Source organism: Lynx canadensis, chromosome E2, assembly GCF_007474595.2.
Source record: "Lynx canadensis isolate LIC74 chromosome E2, mLynCan4.pri.v2, whole genome shotgun sequence".
Classification (NCBI taxonomy): Eukaryota; Metazoa; Chordata; class Mammalia; order Carnivora; family Felidae; genus Lynx; species Lynx canadensis.
Window position 1 is genome coordinate 700,844 of NC_044317.1, and position 17,008 is coordinate 717,851.

At 51.9% G+C, this 17,008-nt stretch overlaps 1 protein-coding gene and 1 long non-coding RNA gene across 5 annotated transcripts in view; one reads left to right on the forward strand and one right to left on the reverse strand.

The window, feature by feature from the left end:
• Nucleotides 1-1,681: 1,681 nt before the first annotated feature.
• On the reverse strand, nt 1,682-10,460 carry LOC115502803. 3 transcript variants are annotated; one of them, XR_003965197.1, is made up of 4 exons: nt 9,965-10,460; nt 4,613-4,681; nt 2,954-3,308; nt 1,682-1,841 (listed from the first exon to the last, which is right to left on the reverse strand). It is a non-coding gene; the product is annotated as an uncharacterized LOC115502803 (long non-coding RNA). The 3 variants fall into 3 exon arrangements; XR_003965195.1 differs by having other exon boundaries at nt 2,954-3,128; nt 9,965-10,451; XR_003965196.1 differs by lacking the exon at nt 9,965-10,460 and adding an exon at nt 5,443-8,064 and having other exon boundaries at nt 2,954-3,128.
• Nucleotides 10,461-10,998: 538 nt separating this feature from the next.
• ANKRD11 (ankyrin repeat domain 11) overlaps nt 10,999-17,008 on the forward strand; it is a 180,619-nt gene continuing 174,609 nt past the window's right edge. For both annotated transcript variants that reach the window (XM_030298538.1, XM_030298537.1), the window contains exon 1: nt 10,999-11,097. The gene's annotated coding sequence lies outside the window, so the exon portion shown is untranslated. The remainder of the gene's footprint in view (nt 11,098-17,008) is intronic.

Below are 17,008 nucleotides of genomic sequence, written 5' to 3' on the forward strand. Positions count from 1 at the left end.
TATTCTGGAAATTCCTGCAGGCAATCTTAGTACTAACTGGTGCCTGGCTCGCTATCGGATGCTCTTAATATTCACAACTCTGAAGTACTTTTAATATCTACTTTACAGATGAGGCAACAGACTCAAACACATTAAATCCCATCCAGGGTCACAGCTAAGGAGTGATAGTGCAGAGCCTCAGAGCTGGTCGGACTAGTTTCTGGGGCTGCGCTGCTCCCCACCATTGTTCCTTATGTATTACAAAAGTAGCATGATTTGCACATCCTTCCCCTCCCTCACTGCTGAAAACTTTGGGACTTTTTAAGTGATTATTTATTTTGAGACAGCGCTGGTGCAAGCATGGGAGCAGAGGAGGGGCAGAGAGGGAGAGAATCCCTAGCAGGCTCCCTGCTGTCCGCTTGGAACCTGACCCTGGGCTTGATTCCACGAAGGGTGAGATCTTGATCTGAGCCGAAGTCAAGAGTCAGGAGTCAGACGTTTAACCGATTGGCCCTTCCAGGCACCTTTGGGGACGTTTTTAAAATTCAGTGTCCGGATTATGGGTGCTCAGCTCCCCAGCAACTGGTGCCTCTGTAGAGATTCGTATTCGTGGCTGGTTCGTGGAGGGAGCAGCCCTCGGCCCAGGGCTGCCTGTGATTCACACAACTGAACTAATTGCCTTTCCTTTTGTTTTTTATGTCCTCCTACCCTGGTCCTTCACCCTCAATCCTTCCTCCCCAGCCTTCCCTCCACTGTTTTTTCTTTGCTGGTTAAATTGTCCCACCCACTTTGTGCCTTCCCGCTCACTGCGTCCTGCCCTCACTCTGCCCAGACCAGTCCTGTGACCGGAACCGAACTTCCGAGAGAGTGGTTTCTTGCACCCTATCAAAGCTGTGCAATGTGCCCTGACAGGAAGCGACCAAGCCCCCCTCCCATCCCTGTTCCCTCATCACCCAAAGCCTCTAACATGTGTTTAGGACGTGTATGTGTTTAGGAAGAGTATAAGCTAGGATCCCGCTAATACTGCTTGAAGAGAAATTGTTATTGTGGTCTCTGTTGACTGACAAGTCAGTGGGAGGCAATACTGGGTAGTGGCAAGGGGCCAACCTCTGTGGAAACAACGCTGGCTTCTGTCCTCATCCTATGACGTTGAGCAAGTTACTACCTTCTCAAAGCCTCAATTTTCTCATCATTAAAATGGGGATAATAATTATCTACAGAGTGAGGCTAATAGCAGCCTTGGGTTTCCCACAGTCTCGTCATAAAGATAAAATACAATAAAAGTACGTGAAAACAGCTCATGAAGCCGGAAGTCATTCGTATCTGGGAGTTATTCCTGGGATGTCATAGCAAATGAGATTCTGGAAGAACAGATTATCGATTCATTTATTCAAAATGTTTATTCATTTATTTTTGAGAAAGCAAGCAGGGGAGGGGCGGAGAGAGAAAGGGAGACAAAATCTCAAGCAGGCTCGTGGGGCTCAAACCCACGAACCACGAGACCATGACCTGAGACTCGGATGCTCAACCGACTGAGCTCCCAGGTGCCCCCCCTCTTAACCTCCGTTTACTCAACTGTCCTTCCTCGGCTCTGTGCACTCAGTGTCCATCAGGACGCGGCTTCCCTTAACTGGCGGAGGCAACCTCACGGTGAACGGGTTGCAGTCCCATGTCCTAGACTCCTGCATTGCCACTCCGACACCAGGTGTGTTTGTGAGCCAGGCGACCCTTGGTGGGGGGTGTGGAAGGAGGGAGCAGAGAGGACCTCTGCTGCTCCCACCCCTGCAGCTGTTCCTTGGCTGGTGGGGGTCCTGGGCTCTCAAGTTCCTGCTTCAGGCAAGCTGCTCCCCATCTGTCCTTGTCTGTGAAACAGGAATGACATGTTAGCAGTCAAGACAGAAATTGATCTTTTGGGCCATTTTTGGTTTTAAATTTTTTTTTCCTTTTTTTTCAACATTTTTATTTATTTTTGGGACAGAGAGAGACAGAGCATGAACGGGGGAGGGGCAGAGAGAGAGGGAGACACAGAATCGGAAGCAGGCTCCGGGCTCTGAGCCATCAGCCCAGAGCCTGACGCGGGGCTCGAACTCCCGGACCGCGAGATCGTGACCTGGCTGAAGTCGGACGCTTAACCGACTGCGCCACCCAGGCGCCCCCATTTTTGGTTTTAATATCTAGGCTTCCTTTCTCCTATCAGAGCAATTATTTGCTTCTTCCTAAATTGGGCAGCTTGGCAGCAAGTAAAGTAAGCTGTTTCTCTTTTCTTAGAACAGGTGCTTCCACACTTGCCCTGGCCTCTGAGGCCCTGGGACGGTTGCACGGTGCAAGCACTGCTCCCAGAGTCACTCTGCTGAGCTCCTGCTGCCAAGGCTGAGTCACAGAGCTCTGAGTGACCTGTTCTACAACGAGGTATTTGGCCAATATTAGGACGTCTTCTATAAGATATACTTCCTTGTGGAGCATATGAATAAACTCGTTCATTTCTTTGAATTTTGGGAGGTTTTGTTTCTGAACTAAAGATCTTTCTTAGGAAGTGATTTCTTCTCATATCGCTTGTTAGCTGGGTTTTAGTCACCATATGTATGAGATTTTGTAATCACAGATTTTGTTCTTAAAGGGATAAAAAGTCCATTTCTACTCGCAAACAACCTGTATAGAAATTTGTGTGTGACTAAAAAGCCACGTATGCTCCGTGTTTCACTAGACTGCTGGGTGTGAGATTCTGGACCAGTCTCGGGGGACACCTGGAAAGGGCAGGGTCCACGCCCTCTCTGCGGACTGCTACCCCTCATAGCTCTGGACAGCACTTACTGAATGTATTAACTTAGCTTGCTGTGTTGCTTCGATCGGCCGTCCATTGCTAGGGAACAAATCAGCCTGACACTTGGCAAGTTAGAACAATGTTCATTGTGTCACGCGGTTTTCTGAGGATTGGGCGTCCGGGTGTGGTTGAGAAAGTAGTTTTGGCTCTTACCCAAGGGTGCGGTCCAGGTGAAGCTTTCCTGGTGCTGGAGGGTGGCTCTCCAGGGGGTGCCCTCACCTGGCTGTTGGCAGGAGACCTGAGCTCTTCACCACGTGGAGCGTGTGGCAGGGACGGCCCCAGGGTGTGAATTCCAGGGGGTGGGCATCGTCGAGGGTCTCCTGAGAGCCTGCTGACCACAGTGATGATTACAGAAGGTGTCTGTTGTTCATGTCTGTTCAGCAACATCCACCCCTCCGATCCTGATCCCCTGGTCACGCGACCCCAGCCCTTCCTAGGGCTGCATTAATCCGCGCAACGATTGGTTCAGAAATGCAAAGTCAGCCAATGGCGTCCTTCCTTAGAGCTCCTGTTTGAAGATGAAGGGACTGCCTTTGGGGTCATAGAGAGGATGGACCGAGCAGGCCGCTCCCCCCTTTCCCACCCTGTGGAGAAAGCCAACCGTGGTTGGAGAGAAGGAGGCCCACGTGTAAAGGAGCAAAGGCTGCAGGTGAGGCGTGGGGCAACCTGGTTTGCGCCCCTAGATCCAGTCACTGCGGGTGGGACCCCCCGCCTCGTCTCCTCATCACGAGCCACCCCGTTTCTTTAGATGCAAGTTTATGTTGGGTTTTTGGGGTGTTGTTGGTCCAAGTTGGGGTTTGCCTGTCCAGGTTCACTAGCTACTGGGGAGTCGTCACTGGCCAGAGGCCCGGGGTCCCTCCCTCCATAACCCCCCAGTGTGGGCTCAGAAGTCTCATCTGGGTTCAGCTACCAGCAGAGAGGGACCACGTCTGGATGTCTGGTTTATAACTATTCCTGGCAGTCCTAGCTTGCTATCTCCCTGGCCCCAGGGGTCACTTGTTTCGGGGAATGAGAAGACATTTGAAGGAAGAAGGCATTCACTTTTTGTACATGGTCCCCCAGACCGCTTGCAGTTGAATGTGCCCTGTAGCCAACAGGGTCCTCTGCTTGCTGGTCTAGGATGTAGCCAGTGACCAGGTCCGCCGTGTCTCCGCTCCCTGACCCACAGTCAGCAGCGGGCAGCCGAGCGACTCCTTTTCGCGGGGTTGGACAGAACATGCTCTTCCCCTGAACAAGGACGGTCCTAGGTCTCTGTGCCCTTCCATTACGGCACCGAGTGTTCACCAGCTTGCTAGATCCTAGAGGTCTATGGCCATCATGGCTTTTCAGCAAATCAACGGTGGACCTACTTCCGTAGAAGTTGCCGTGAGGCACCCTGAACTCGGACAGCCGCACTGTAACAGGGAGAGACACAGCGACAGGCCGGTGTTCCCAGACATCCCTCCCTTGTGTGCCTCCCGCTAAGGAAAACCTTGCCTTTGTTCACTGAGACCTTCTAACGCCTGGTTCTCAGAGACTGCTGGCTCATTCCCGCGTGTTCTGTAGAGCAGAACAAAAAGAGAAGGGACAAAACCAGGCCAAAAGAAAGGAGGAGAGATACAGAGGGGTAGGGGAAAGAGCCCCCCCCCTTCCCCAGAGCTGTTACAGGTTCTAAAGGAAAGATGGGGAAGGGGAGGGAGGGCAAAAGGGGCAGGTGGTGACTTTTGGGGGATTGGTGAGAGGCCCTCAAAGCAGTCGCAGAAAATGAAAGAACCTGGAGAAAAAAATAGATTTTTGTGGGATAAAATGAAATTTCCCTTAACAGGTACTTACTCTGTGGCCACGACCTAGGTGCTAGGGACACAGCAGTGGACAGATGCTTGTCCTCACTGAGCTTCTGTTCTAGTGAGAAACAAAAGTCAGCCACGTCAGCAAAGCACACAGTCCGTGAGATTGTAAGTGATTGCAGAGACAAAGTGTGAGATGGGGTGGCCAGGGCCGACTTCACAGAGAAAGGGACTCTATTATTTTTACTATTATTATTCTTTTTTAAATATCCTTTTTAAGTTTATTTATCTATTTTGAGAGAGAGTGAGTGAGCAGGGTAGGGGCAAAGAGAGAGAGGAAGAGAGAGAATCCCAAGCAGGCTCTATGCTGTCAGCACAGAGCACAATGTGGGGCTCTAACCCACAACCTCTGAGATCATGACCTGAGCCAAAGCCAAGAGCCAGATGCTTAACCAAGCCCCCCAGGTGCCCCAAGGTTACAGGTTCTTGAGCAGAATAAACAAAGTGACCCAGAGCCCATAGACTATGGGCGTAACCTGTCTCCAGGCAGAAGGGAGGGACTCAAAACATTCGCCTGGGAGCTCTGCGGTTAGCAGATGCCAAGAAGCCAGCCTTGCTGGACAGTGTGGGTGCCACCCACAGGGTCACTGGAAGGGGACACTGGAAGGGGACGCATTCAACACTGAAACACAGCAGCAGCCCCGTAGCATTTCTTTTCTTTCTTTTCTGGTGGCATTTCTGTCCTTTTATTTTCTGAATACTTTTTAAAGTTGCAAAGTAAAGCTGGGTTTCAGGGACAACATTGACTAATTCCTTTAATACTGAGCATCTCTGCTGTCCCCAGTGCCGTATAATTGTTTTGAAAGATACGTGTACCCATAAAGCGCAGTCTCCGTCTCTGAGCAGGCTGGTGAAGCAGGGAGGGGTGAGCATTCCCAGGCTCCCTGCTCCAGGAGAGTGCTGAGTGACTGACATCCTCCGGGCTTCTGCCGCCTGGGCCTGGACATCCCCTCCAGCAAGCTCATCTCCAAAGGTTTCTGCTTCTCACCACCAGGCTGGTACATACGTGACCTGCAGGACAGCTCCAGCGGCCATCTGCTAGCTCCAAACTGCTGAGGCCTGGTGCTTCTCTATCTTGGCACACAGCCTTTCACCCTCTCCCCAGACTCAGTGGGACCACTCCTCTCTCCCTCCTTCCCTTGTTAACTGGTACACCTTCCAGTCTGGTGACATTCAACTCAATCTTCCAGACCCCAGGGCTCTGGATTGCCTTCTTGAGAATAGCTGCCTTTGCTGACAGCCTGCAGCCACGCCCTCCAAACTGCCAGACTTTTGCTGACCCCCAGAAAGGTCTTGGGCGGCCTCCAGGGGTCCCTGAACCACAGTTGGTGAACCCCTGGTCTCAATCATGGCAATTCCAATGTCATTAGGGTTATTCTTTATCAAAGATATGTGAATTTTATACGCTTAAAAAGGGAACTTGAGGGTGCCTGGCTGGCTCAGTCAGAAGAGCATGTAATTCTTGATCTCAGGGTCATGAGTTCGAGCTCCACGCTGGGTGTAGAGATTACTAAAAAAATAAAAAGGGGACTCAGATTAGATTCAAGATTATCTTTTGTGAGTTCCTCTTCAGCTAAAGATGTCTTGAAGTACCCAGGGACAGTTTGGGGAATTTGTTATTAAATCATCCCTGAATTCAGCATTAGCGAAAGGATGTGAATGGACCATTCCGGACACTGAGCACTGTGGTCCCCCCAGGGCTGGCGTCCCAACCACCTTACCAGTAGGGCTCAGCTGTACCGCAGGGGCTGGTTTCCAGGGATTGCATAGGACAAAGCCTCCATGGCTCCTTCACAAACCCCAGAGAGGGGCTGCAGATGGGTGTCACATCACTTCCTGACCATGGCCACCCACCCAAGCTTCTGGAATGTTCTATGCCAGCTGCAGAGCCACAAGACCGTCTTTCAATCCCCGTCTGGGCCATGAAAGTGTTTGAGAGATTTGTGTTCTGCCTCTGCTGTAATGCTGTCCAGCACATGGCAGGCACCCACGCATTTGTTGAATGAGTACACAATTCATCTCCCAGCTGAGTAAGCTCCGTGCTTTCTGCAAGCTGACGTTCATTACATAAAACACATTATGCAATATTATGACACCCTCACTAGGAAAAGAAGTCTTAGGAAGACTTATTTTTACTCTCAACCTTTCTAGTTGGATTTGTGAGAAATTGAAGAGAAGAATACTTCATATCGATTTTAAAATGACATAAAAACCGGTAGGCTACAGAAAAGATACTGGGTCCAAAGTTTTAAAAATGACGGGGTGGCCTCGGTGGTCCTGGGGCCAGGGGTCCCAGGAACATCTGACTCTTGCCGCACACAGCAGTTAGTCCTTCCTCTGAGGTTTGGGAGGGCCGTGCGTCACGAGCTACGGTGGCAGCAAAGCATGTGAGAATCCGTTGTGGTTCCAAATTCTAATGTGAAGAATGCTGGAGAGCTGGGGTTGACCACAGGGCTGAGGCGGGGCTGGCTTGGCCTCGGGGTAACAGGCAGAAGGGAAGGGGTCAGAATGTGGGCCTGCTCTGGCCACTTCTGCCACTTGTGTAGAAGAGGAAGCAGACAGAAAACAAGGTGGCTGGGCCGCCTCCCTTTCAGCAGCGGCCTCCGGCAGCTTTGCAAGGGCGAGAAGAGCCTCACCCGTGCACCATCACTCTCCGGGTCCACGTGGGGGGGGGGGGCAGGTGGTGTCCTGCGGAGGGTGGAGAGTCACTTCAAGCAGCTTGGCTTAGGGGTAAAAGGTCACATCATTTCTTCTCTGGGAGGGCGTCAAGCATCACCAGGGCACTGGATTTTTCCGAAGCCACATTTGGCTTATGTCTGATCAATAATTTCTTTTTTTTGGCTCCTGGGGAACAGAGACATACTGCAACATAAATGCTTTGGGCAGGATCTTGGTTTCTTGAACCTGAATCTCCCGGTGGGTCCAGGTAACTGCATTAAAGCAAACAGGCTTGCCAGGAAAGCCTGTGGGGATCCAGAGGAGGAATTTGTGGATCTAATTTGTTTCGTTTGGCCCACATGTTTGGCACATTGCTTTTACTGAACCGTCCTATAAAAATTTGGTTTCTGCTTTCCATGGAAAAAAGTGGAAGGTGTGGCAATGCGGGCTCTTCGGTAGCCCCCGTCAGGCCCCCCAGCCTCAGCCATGCTGTCGCCACCTGGCCCCTGCTCTCCTACTCTGCCGTCCTCACCGCTTCGCCACCCCCCTTCCTGCTTCTCTTTTCTCTGGAACTATTGCAACAGCTTCCCACCTGGCCTCTCATCCTGGTCTCAACCTTCACACTGGTTCAAAGGCGCTGTTTGAGAACAGGACTCTGTCCCTGTGCTTCCTGATTAAAGCCCTTCACTGGCAGGTGCTGCTTGCACGCTAAAAAAATCATTCGTGTGCCAGGGCACCTGGGGGGCTCAGTCAGTTAAGCATCGACGTTGGCTCAGGTCACGATCTCTGGGTTTGCGAGTTTGAGCCCCAAATCGGGCTCTGCGCTGACAGCTGGGACCTGGAGCCTGCTTCTGTTCCTGTGTCTCCCTCTCTCTCTCAAAAATAAACTTGAAAAAAAAAAAATCATCTGTGTGCCTGCGAGGCCTCACCTGTGCCTAGCTACCTCTCTGCTTTCTGTGGTTGCCCCCCCCCCCCCCCAACCCATCACCCACATGGAGACCCAAGCATCTTGCACTTAACTGTATAAAAGTAAACTCCCAGTTTTTCAGCCCAAAGCTCTATCCCCCCTGGAGCCCTGCCATCCGGTGGTGACTTCAGCCCAGACCCTTCTCTCTTACAACCCACAAGTCCTGCCAACTCTGTCTTCAAAACACATCCCAGACTCGCGGGCACAATGGCACTGCTGCCTCGCCCCACCTTCTCTGTGCTCTCGTCGTCTCGAGTGATCCTTCAACAGTAGGTCAGGCCACGGCTCATGGTCCTGCGACCCTGCAGTGGCTTAGGGTGATTTCCCAACTCCGAGTGGGACCCTTGCTCAGACATCTTCCTCATCTTGTTTGCCTGGGCTTTACTCTGTGCTCGTGGGGCTCCTTCCTGCCCCATCTGGGGTGATTTTCTCCAAATCACGCCTTGCTTCACCCCTGGGGTCCTTCTCAAAGACGATCTTATCTGAGTTCTTCACCTACTAACTTATATTAAACAGCATGCCTCCTCTGCCCCCATTGCCCTGTATTTCACGGAGGTCTTACAACAGTGCTGAAAACACAGCGGGCACCTAAAAGCCTTAAATACGTGAATATGGCCCCTTGGGCCACCGCAACCCTCTCCAACTTAAGGGCACCAGTTAGCTTGCTCCTTTGCCCACGAAACTGAATGCAGCCAGGATGGCATTTAAAATTTCCTAGCAGTTGGGGTGTCTGGCTGGCTCAGTTGGTAGAGCCTCCAACTCTTGATCTCCGGGTCGAGAGTTCGAGGCCCATGTTGGGTGTGGAGCCTGCTTATACAAAGTAACATTTCTTAGTAATAAAAACAAAATTTCCTGGTAGCAATGATTAGGGGAAAAAAAGGATAAAATCAGTTTCAAAGCTATATTTTATTTAATGCCATTATCCAAAGTACTATCACTTCCATGTGTAATAAAAACATTTTTTTGAGATATTTTACATTCTTTTCTTCTTCATGCTAAGTCTGAAATCTGGTGTGTATTTTATATTCACAGTACATGTCAGTTTGGACTCACATCTCCAGTACTTAACAGTCCTATGTGGCTAGAAGCTATCCTATTGGACAGCAGACCTAGAATATTCTCCCATCTACTCACCTCTTCCTCAGACTTCTGACAGCAGCAGTTCGAGTGTAATACCTTATGGAAATCTTTTGCAAGCCACTCCCCCAGACTAGACCTGGTTTTCACTCAATATTCTTTCATAACTCCTTGTACGTCTTTCTCAAAGTGCATACTGTGTGGCTGTTTGATAAACACGTTTTCCCCGCCTGACGCTAAATCCCAGCTGGTAGAGACTCCACCTGCTCTGTTCCCGTCGACTTTCCAGGGCTTGATACAGTGTTTGGCCCATGGCAATAAACCTCTCTGAATAAATGCACTAAATGGCTTCTTTCACTTTACTCTGCATTTCTTGTCTCTACTGTAGTTTTTACTTACAAGTTCTGTTTCTGTCAAAATTCTTTGCTTTTACTTTGTCAGACTATTTCCAAGGCAAATTCCCTCTGGAGAGTATTGGATTGGCTAAAGTCAGTGATTTTGAAAATTTTCCAAGGATGAGTATTATCAGAGACCAACATAGAAAATCCTAATTCCTCCTTCCCTCCATCTAGATTTACGCAAGTGGGCGTGGGGCCCGGAGTCCCAATTTTATCAGTGTTCCCAGGGAATCCTTACAATGAGGTGTCCACCGGGACCCTGGGTCATCATCCCGAGGGTGCTCGACAGCCCACGGCGCCCCGCTCACCCAGGGAAGTTACTGGCTGGGAGCGGGGAAATCGGAGCGTGGAAGGCAGCCGCTGCGGAGGGACCGCCGCTTCCAGTTTCCTACGTGCCGAGTCCCGGCCAAGCGCCGCGCACACTCCTCGCGCAGTCCTCCCGGTGGCCCTGCGAGGCGGGCGCGGTCCTTGCTTCCCGCGCTGCCCGCACCCGCCGCACGCGGAGCACCGCGCGCGCCTCCACTTAACCACAGGGCAGGGGCGCGACGGCCGCGGTCCGCCCGCACCAGCGCGCGCCGCCTGGTCTCCTCAAGCCGCGCGGGCGGGGGGACTCGGACCAGGGGCCGAGGCTGCCGGGCTGAGGCCCAGCGCCGCCGATACCTCATCTCCCCGCTCCGTGGACGCTGGATCCCGGCTTTCGACCGTTCCCCTCGTCGCTTCCGGCATTTGGAAAGACCAATCGTCGCGTCCGGGAACAAAAGGCCCGCCCCCTCTGCGAGGCAAGCAGCCAATCCAGCTGCTCGCTTCCCAACGTGCCGTGCGCCCGGACGCAAGACCTTGACCAATCCGTCCCGGAACGTCCTCTGGTCCCGCCTCAGGCCTGTCACCGAAGCTGTCCCTCTCGCTGCCGCCCCTTCACCCCCGCCGGCGCACTTCCTCCCCGACGCCGTGACGTGCGCAGTCCTGTGCCCGGCCGCAGCGGGCCAATGGCGGAGGCGGATACGGCGGGCCAATGGGCGGCGGCGTCTCATGCGGCCGGCGCCCGCCGCAGCCGCCGCCGGGTCCGGGAGCCAGAGGCCGCCGAGCCGGAGCGCGATGGAGCGAGGGCCCCAGGCGGGGAGGCGCCGCCGCCGAGCGCGCGGCCCGACGTCCCCTCAGTGAGCGCCCGCGCCGCCGCGGCGCCGCCCGAGCCTGGCCGCGCCCGAGGGGCGGGCTCGCCTCCCGCCGGCCTCGCCGCTTCGCCGGCGCTCGGAGCCCGCCGCCGCCGCCGCCGCCGCCGCCTTCCCGCTCGGGCCGGGGGACGGGCTGGGGCTGCATGGCCTCGCCCGCGCGCCGCCGCTGAGCCCCGCGGAGCCGTGCAGCCGGGAGCCGGTGAGAGCCGCCGCGGGCCGGGCCGGGGGTCGGGGCGGGCGCCCGGGCGTGGGGCCGCCTCGAGGCCTGCAGGCCTCCTCTCTTGGCGGAGCAGCGCGGCAGGCGCCGGGGGGCCCGAGGGGCCGACTTGGGGCTCCGGGGGGCCCGAGCAGCCGTGAGGGGCTGACGGGGGGCCCCTGAGGGGCCGGAAGCGGGGGGGGGTGCGCCCGGGCAGCCGTGGAGGGCCGACGCTGGACTGCGGGTGGGCCTGGGAGGCCCGGGCAGCCCTGAGGGGCTCCGGGTGGGCCTGGAGGCCCCGGGGCCGCCGTGAGGGGCTCCGGGTGGGGTTCTGGGTGGGCCTGCGGGGCCAGGGGCAGCCGTGAAGGAACTGACGGCGGCTCTGGGTGGGCCTGGGGGCCCAGACAGCCGTGAGGGGCCTGCGGGGGCTCTGGGCAGCCGCGCGGGGCCGACGGGGGCTCCAGGGGGGCCTGGCGGGGGGCGGGGGGGGGGCTGGGCAGCCGTGAGGGGTTGAGAGTGCGCCTGGGGGACTTGGGAGGGCTCGGGGCGGCCGTGAGGGGCCGACGGGGGCCCCGGGCACCTGGGGAGCGGGTGCGCCGACCTCTGACCCGAGGGAGGGGTGCGTTCGCAGTGTCGGTTGTAGTTGTTATTCCCAGCGTCCCTATTATTATCACTGTTTTGAAATGGGAGCAGGCGGTTCTCGGGCTCCGAGCCGGAGGGGGCGGGCGGACGGGAGTCGTGAAGGGAGAGTGGGGGCGCCGGGGGTGCAGGAGGCGCGCGTAGGCCCGCGGAGGGGCAGGAATGCGGGGCAGCGGCGCGGGGGTGTCGTCTGGGGGGAGGGTAGGCGGGACTGGGGGGCGGGTGGGAGGGAAGCGGTGGCGGTGGCGGCTGCAACAGCAGTCCTTGGCCTCAAGGAACAATGTGAGACGTTGCCTGAAATGTTAATTTCCGTTCCTCATTTCATCATCCCCTGGCAGGGCGGTAGCTGCGAGTGAGTGAGTGAGTGAGTGTGTGAGTGTGTGTGTGTGTGTGAGTGAGTGAGCGAGTGTGTGTGTGTGTGTGTGTGTGTGTGTGTGGCTGGCCATGCCACATGGATTCAGTCTTCTCTCAAAGAGGGATTGTGCTGTTAAATTTTGTATCTTTGCCGTTTGTGGATGGGGGTGAAGAACTCTTCGTTTTTCTTGAGGTCTGCTCTTTTCCTGGTGCCTCATCAAGGTTTTACTGCTTCTGCTGTTCTGTTGGAAAGCTAGCCTGTATCTCGGTGTCCAAGGGTTTTTGGAAGAGGCTTTGAAAGATTAAGCTGGCCTAAGCTGGCCCTGTGCTTTGAAAACCATTTTCTCTCCGGCAGTTGAGATGCGGCATGCCTAGGTTTCCTGGTTTCTACAGGTTATAGGAAGTTTTGTATCCCTTTGCAAGAACAGGATGGTTTTGCAGATTTCCCCGTGGAAAAATCGAATTTCAGGCTTTCTTGTAAGGTGGCAGTTTTTGAAGTGATTTGAGCAGTATGCTCAACATTCCTTTTAAGCTGAGGAGTGAAAGTGCGCACAGTTGTTGAGTTGCAAACCTTGGAGTATTTTGGTGCCTGTGGCGGAGTGAGGAGCGGCGCTCAGCAAAGCTGTGTAACAGGATCTTGCTGGTGGAAAGAGCGCCGTTGAAACAGTTGCTATTTTGGTTCCTGCAAACCCGGTCAATGGCATAGCTTGAATAGTTGCAAACCAGAGACCCCCAGACGTGTGTTCCGTTCATTTGGAGACCTTGATTTCTCATCCGAAACTTTGTCCCGGAAGACCTGCTCTGTGTTGTGTCTTTGGAGACTGATTGCACAAGTCTTCTGATATTCCTTTGAAACTGCAGTTAAAAAAAGAAAAAAGGAAAAACATCTTGCTCAACTTTGATTGTGACCCTTGAATCGGATCCTTATCTCGGAGTTGCCTCCCCCGCCCTCCATTCAGCTGCTGTCCTCTGTGTAGTTGGTGCTCCGAGCTGGATCCAGGTCGGTCGGTCGGTAGGCTGGCCCTCCTGAATGGGCTGGGAGGAGACAAAGACCAAGTAGCTTTGACATTTTTCTGTGTCCTTTGTGCGTGCCTCCTGACTTAGTTAAAAAGCTCCCTCAAGATATTGCTAAACTTGATCCAACTTTGAAACTTTCAGAGGTTTTTTCCCTCAATATTGTTTTAAGTTGTGGCAAAATATACATAGAATTTACCAGAAGTTTGTTTTGAAAGGTGTCACATAGTCTCAAGTTCCTCATTTGCAGTTCTAACTTTGTGTCAGCTGTCTTCCTCGCTGGGGCCTGTCAGATGTTCTAGACCCGCTGCAGACCAGCCACGCTAATCACACGGCACCGCCGTTCATCTCTCTAAACCAGATGGGCTGCTTACGACTGGAGGCTGTCATGTTCTCTGTAATTACAGTGTTGATACGGTGACAAGCAGAACTTTCCACGGACAGAGCTGAGCTCTGCTGTTTGTATTTGAGAGTATTTTTCTGGAAGCTGTGTGTGCCTTGGATTTTTAAGTACATTTGATACAGTAAGGTTATGTTTTATCCAGTGTAGCACAGTTATTTTGCATACGGGCAACGAGCCCATTATCAATGAAATAACATAATTAGAGAGTGTCAGTGCATAATCTGCATTTGTTGCCAAAATACGTGTTTTGATCCGTCCGCTGCCCCGTGTAAGGCCCTTCGTCCCTCACATGGTAAGCGTGGTGGGTGAGCTTTCTCTAATAGGATATCTGCTAGTTAAAGGGCAGAATGCTGACGGCGCACTGTGTCACTTACTGCCGTCGGGTCGGTCCATGCCCTGGGCGGGCGCGTTTTGCGTGGCCCGTTTGACGAGAGCCTCCTGAAGAAATTAAACGAACCCCAATAACTAAAAGTCATTGTCCTGACATTTTTTACTATGCGTTTTCTTAATTTTTTTGTTTGTTTACTTTTGAGGGAGAGATTGAGCATGAGCGGGGGAGGGGCAGAGAGAGAGGGAGAACACAGGATCCGAAGCGGGCTCCAGGCTCCGAGCTGGCGGCACAGAGCCTGATGAGGGGCTTGAACCCATGAACTGTGAGATCGTGACCTGAGCCGAAGTCGGACGCTTAACCGACTGAGCCACCCGGGTGCCCCAGTATGTGTTCTGTTAGTTGTATTTCAAATGGATTTTTTTGTGCAATTCAACTTTTCCAGTTTTATTTTACAGCTGTAGGAAAGAAGGGGTCAGTCCTCAGCTCCTGGAACTCAGGCAGTTAGAGATAATCAGCATAGAAAGCCTAAAAGGCTTAGGAAATGATCCACTTTAACAACTAGGTTGTTAATTCTGATCAAGATGTTTCTATTCCGAGGTGGCTCTTTTTTCTGTTTGATGGGTCTTTTTCGTGGTATCTTTTAAGCCAAGTCAGACCAAGCTATGTGTTTCCTTGTTGGTTTTTGTTATTCTTCTGTGCTTAACTCTGTTTCTCTCCCTCCACACTCAAAACTGTCTGTAAATAGTGTTTTATGGTACCGTAGAACTACAGATGTTATTTTTATGGTAAGGTCCCAAGTGGTTATTAACCATCTAACCCTAATTGCGTGACCTCTTCCCCCGAAGCCCCCCATGTGATCCCCCATCACTCTCCCTCTTAACTCCGGATGCTTTGGCTACATTGGCTTCCATTTCCCGGGTTGGGACACGTGCCGTATTCTCTCATGGCCTCGACACATGCTGGTCCTCCGTCTGGAACAGGGCCCTGCTGAGTGCACATTGTTGCCTCCCTTGCAAATCTTTGCTCGTCCGGAGCTACAGGATGACTCCCTCCAGCCTCTGGGTCTTAGTCAAATATTCACTCCCAAGGAATATGCCACCCCACCTTGTTAGAGCCACATAAACACAGTTGGGGGCCTGGGCGGCTTAGTTGGTTGAGCTTCCAGCTCTTGATTTCAGCCCAGGTCATGATCCCAGGGTTGTGGGGTCGAGCCCTGCGCTGTGCTCTGCGCTAAGCGTGGAGCCTGTTTAAGGTTCTCTCTCTCCCTCTCCCGCCCCCCCCCCCCCGCCTCCCCCTTCTCCCCTGCTTTACTGCCTCTCTCGAAGACGTTAATAAATAAATACAAAAGGACTTAGCAGAATTGATGGAATACGCAGTGGTTGGATTACATCTGCCGTGTGAAAAGAAGGACTGCATGCTTAGTGACAATGGGGTTGGTCTCCGTGATTGCTCCTAGGGCATGACACTTGTTCTAGAAGTAGCTCAAGAAAGACTTGTTGAATTGTTTAAAGACTCTATATGGAAATACAGTATTTGAATGACTTTGAAAGGAGAAACTTGGGATGAGGAACTTTCATTTATTTGACTAGGAATGCTGCTATGTGATTTCAGCCATTTTTCCATTTGTTTTCATTACAAATTTTCTTTACAATTTAGACAAAGGTATGGGATCTGACATTTAAGATCGGCACACAACAACACCTAAGGACAATAATTAACGGAAAGGTTGTCTTTGTGGGAAGGAAAATGCCTTCTGGAAGCGGTTTTAGTGAGATTGCTGCTTTCGGGGCAAAGGTGAAAGCCTGCTGAGTGTAGTTTCCTGCTGTGTTTAGTTTAGAACTTTGAGCACCTTCTGGCCCCTTGTAACGTAAGCAGTGGTTTAGTGTGGCAGTGGAGTACCTGGAAAGTTTTAGCATTTTATCTTACCTTTTTTTTTTTTTTTTTTGACTCCTAAGCTGTTGTAATAAATGCTCTTGAGCTTTGAGGCTAAAGCTTCTGTTTAAATATAAATTCTCCAGAATGGAGTTGGCACCTTAATGTCCTTCCTACCCCAGTTTTAGCATTTTGATGACCAAAAAAGTAATCTCTTTGGAGGGAAATACACCAAAATGGAACTGTATGTTATTTTTTTTTTTTACCACTTATGTTTTCTGATTAAAAAAAAAAAAAATGAACCTGTTACGTAATTGGCAAAAAGATTGATTTTTGAAGAGACTAATTATGGCTATAATTTGGGTGACAGAGACTTGAATTTTTGGTTTGGATAAGAGTGTGCTTAATTTGTGTGGTTTTAACTTTTTAGGTAAGTAAGGGGTGAGGGGAATTGGTTGTGGTTGAAAGCATTTAGGGACACCATTCTAAAACCTAAGAAATCCCACAGTTTTGAACCTGATCTGTGACTAAAGAGTTGAGTGGGTTTGCATTGTGAAAATAAAAGAGGTCTGTCCCATTAGTACGGCTGAGGTTTCCAAGGGCTGGAAGGACTGACAGTTCTGTTGCCGGGTGGAGGCTGCCGGCCACCCCCGCCTAGGCCGAGGCCGTTGTGGGAGTTACAGTGTCCTTCCCGGCTGGCTGAGGGCAGGACCCAAGTTGCCAGCTCTGCCCTTGGCATCTGTGCAGTGAATTATTTATTAGCCTCAAAATCTGTAGGCACTCGTTTTCCACTTGTAAAGAAACCAGTGTGCACCAGTTCACTGTATAAAAGTGTTGGCCTTTTCTCAACGTAAAACATTTTCGATCACCTAGATCACAATTTTTGTCAAGGTTAAATAAAATTTCATAAAATCCCCCTCCCCTCCAATTGTTTAACTGTACAATGTGCCCTTTTAGAATGGTGAAATTGAAATTTTAACTTGTGAGTGCTTAATAAATGTGATATCAGAGGTTAGTTTTCATCTAAAATGTAGCAAATAGAGTTCTTTTCTCAGGGCATTAATAGAAAGTGCCCCACTCCTTGTAATGGCAGGCTCCAGCGCCAGGATGCTAATGTCCTGGAATAATGACTTTCTAAATAATGAGAAGTTTGCGTAAGGTTTTGGCCTAAGTTATGATTGCTTTGTGTTCCACTGCATTCATATCTAGCAAAATAAGATTTTCACTTAATGCTGTGTGATGATGTAAACTCGAAATCATTGCAGGTGTACCGTATAAATGTGTCTAAAATACAGAAGGTG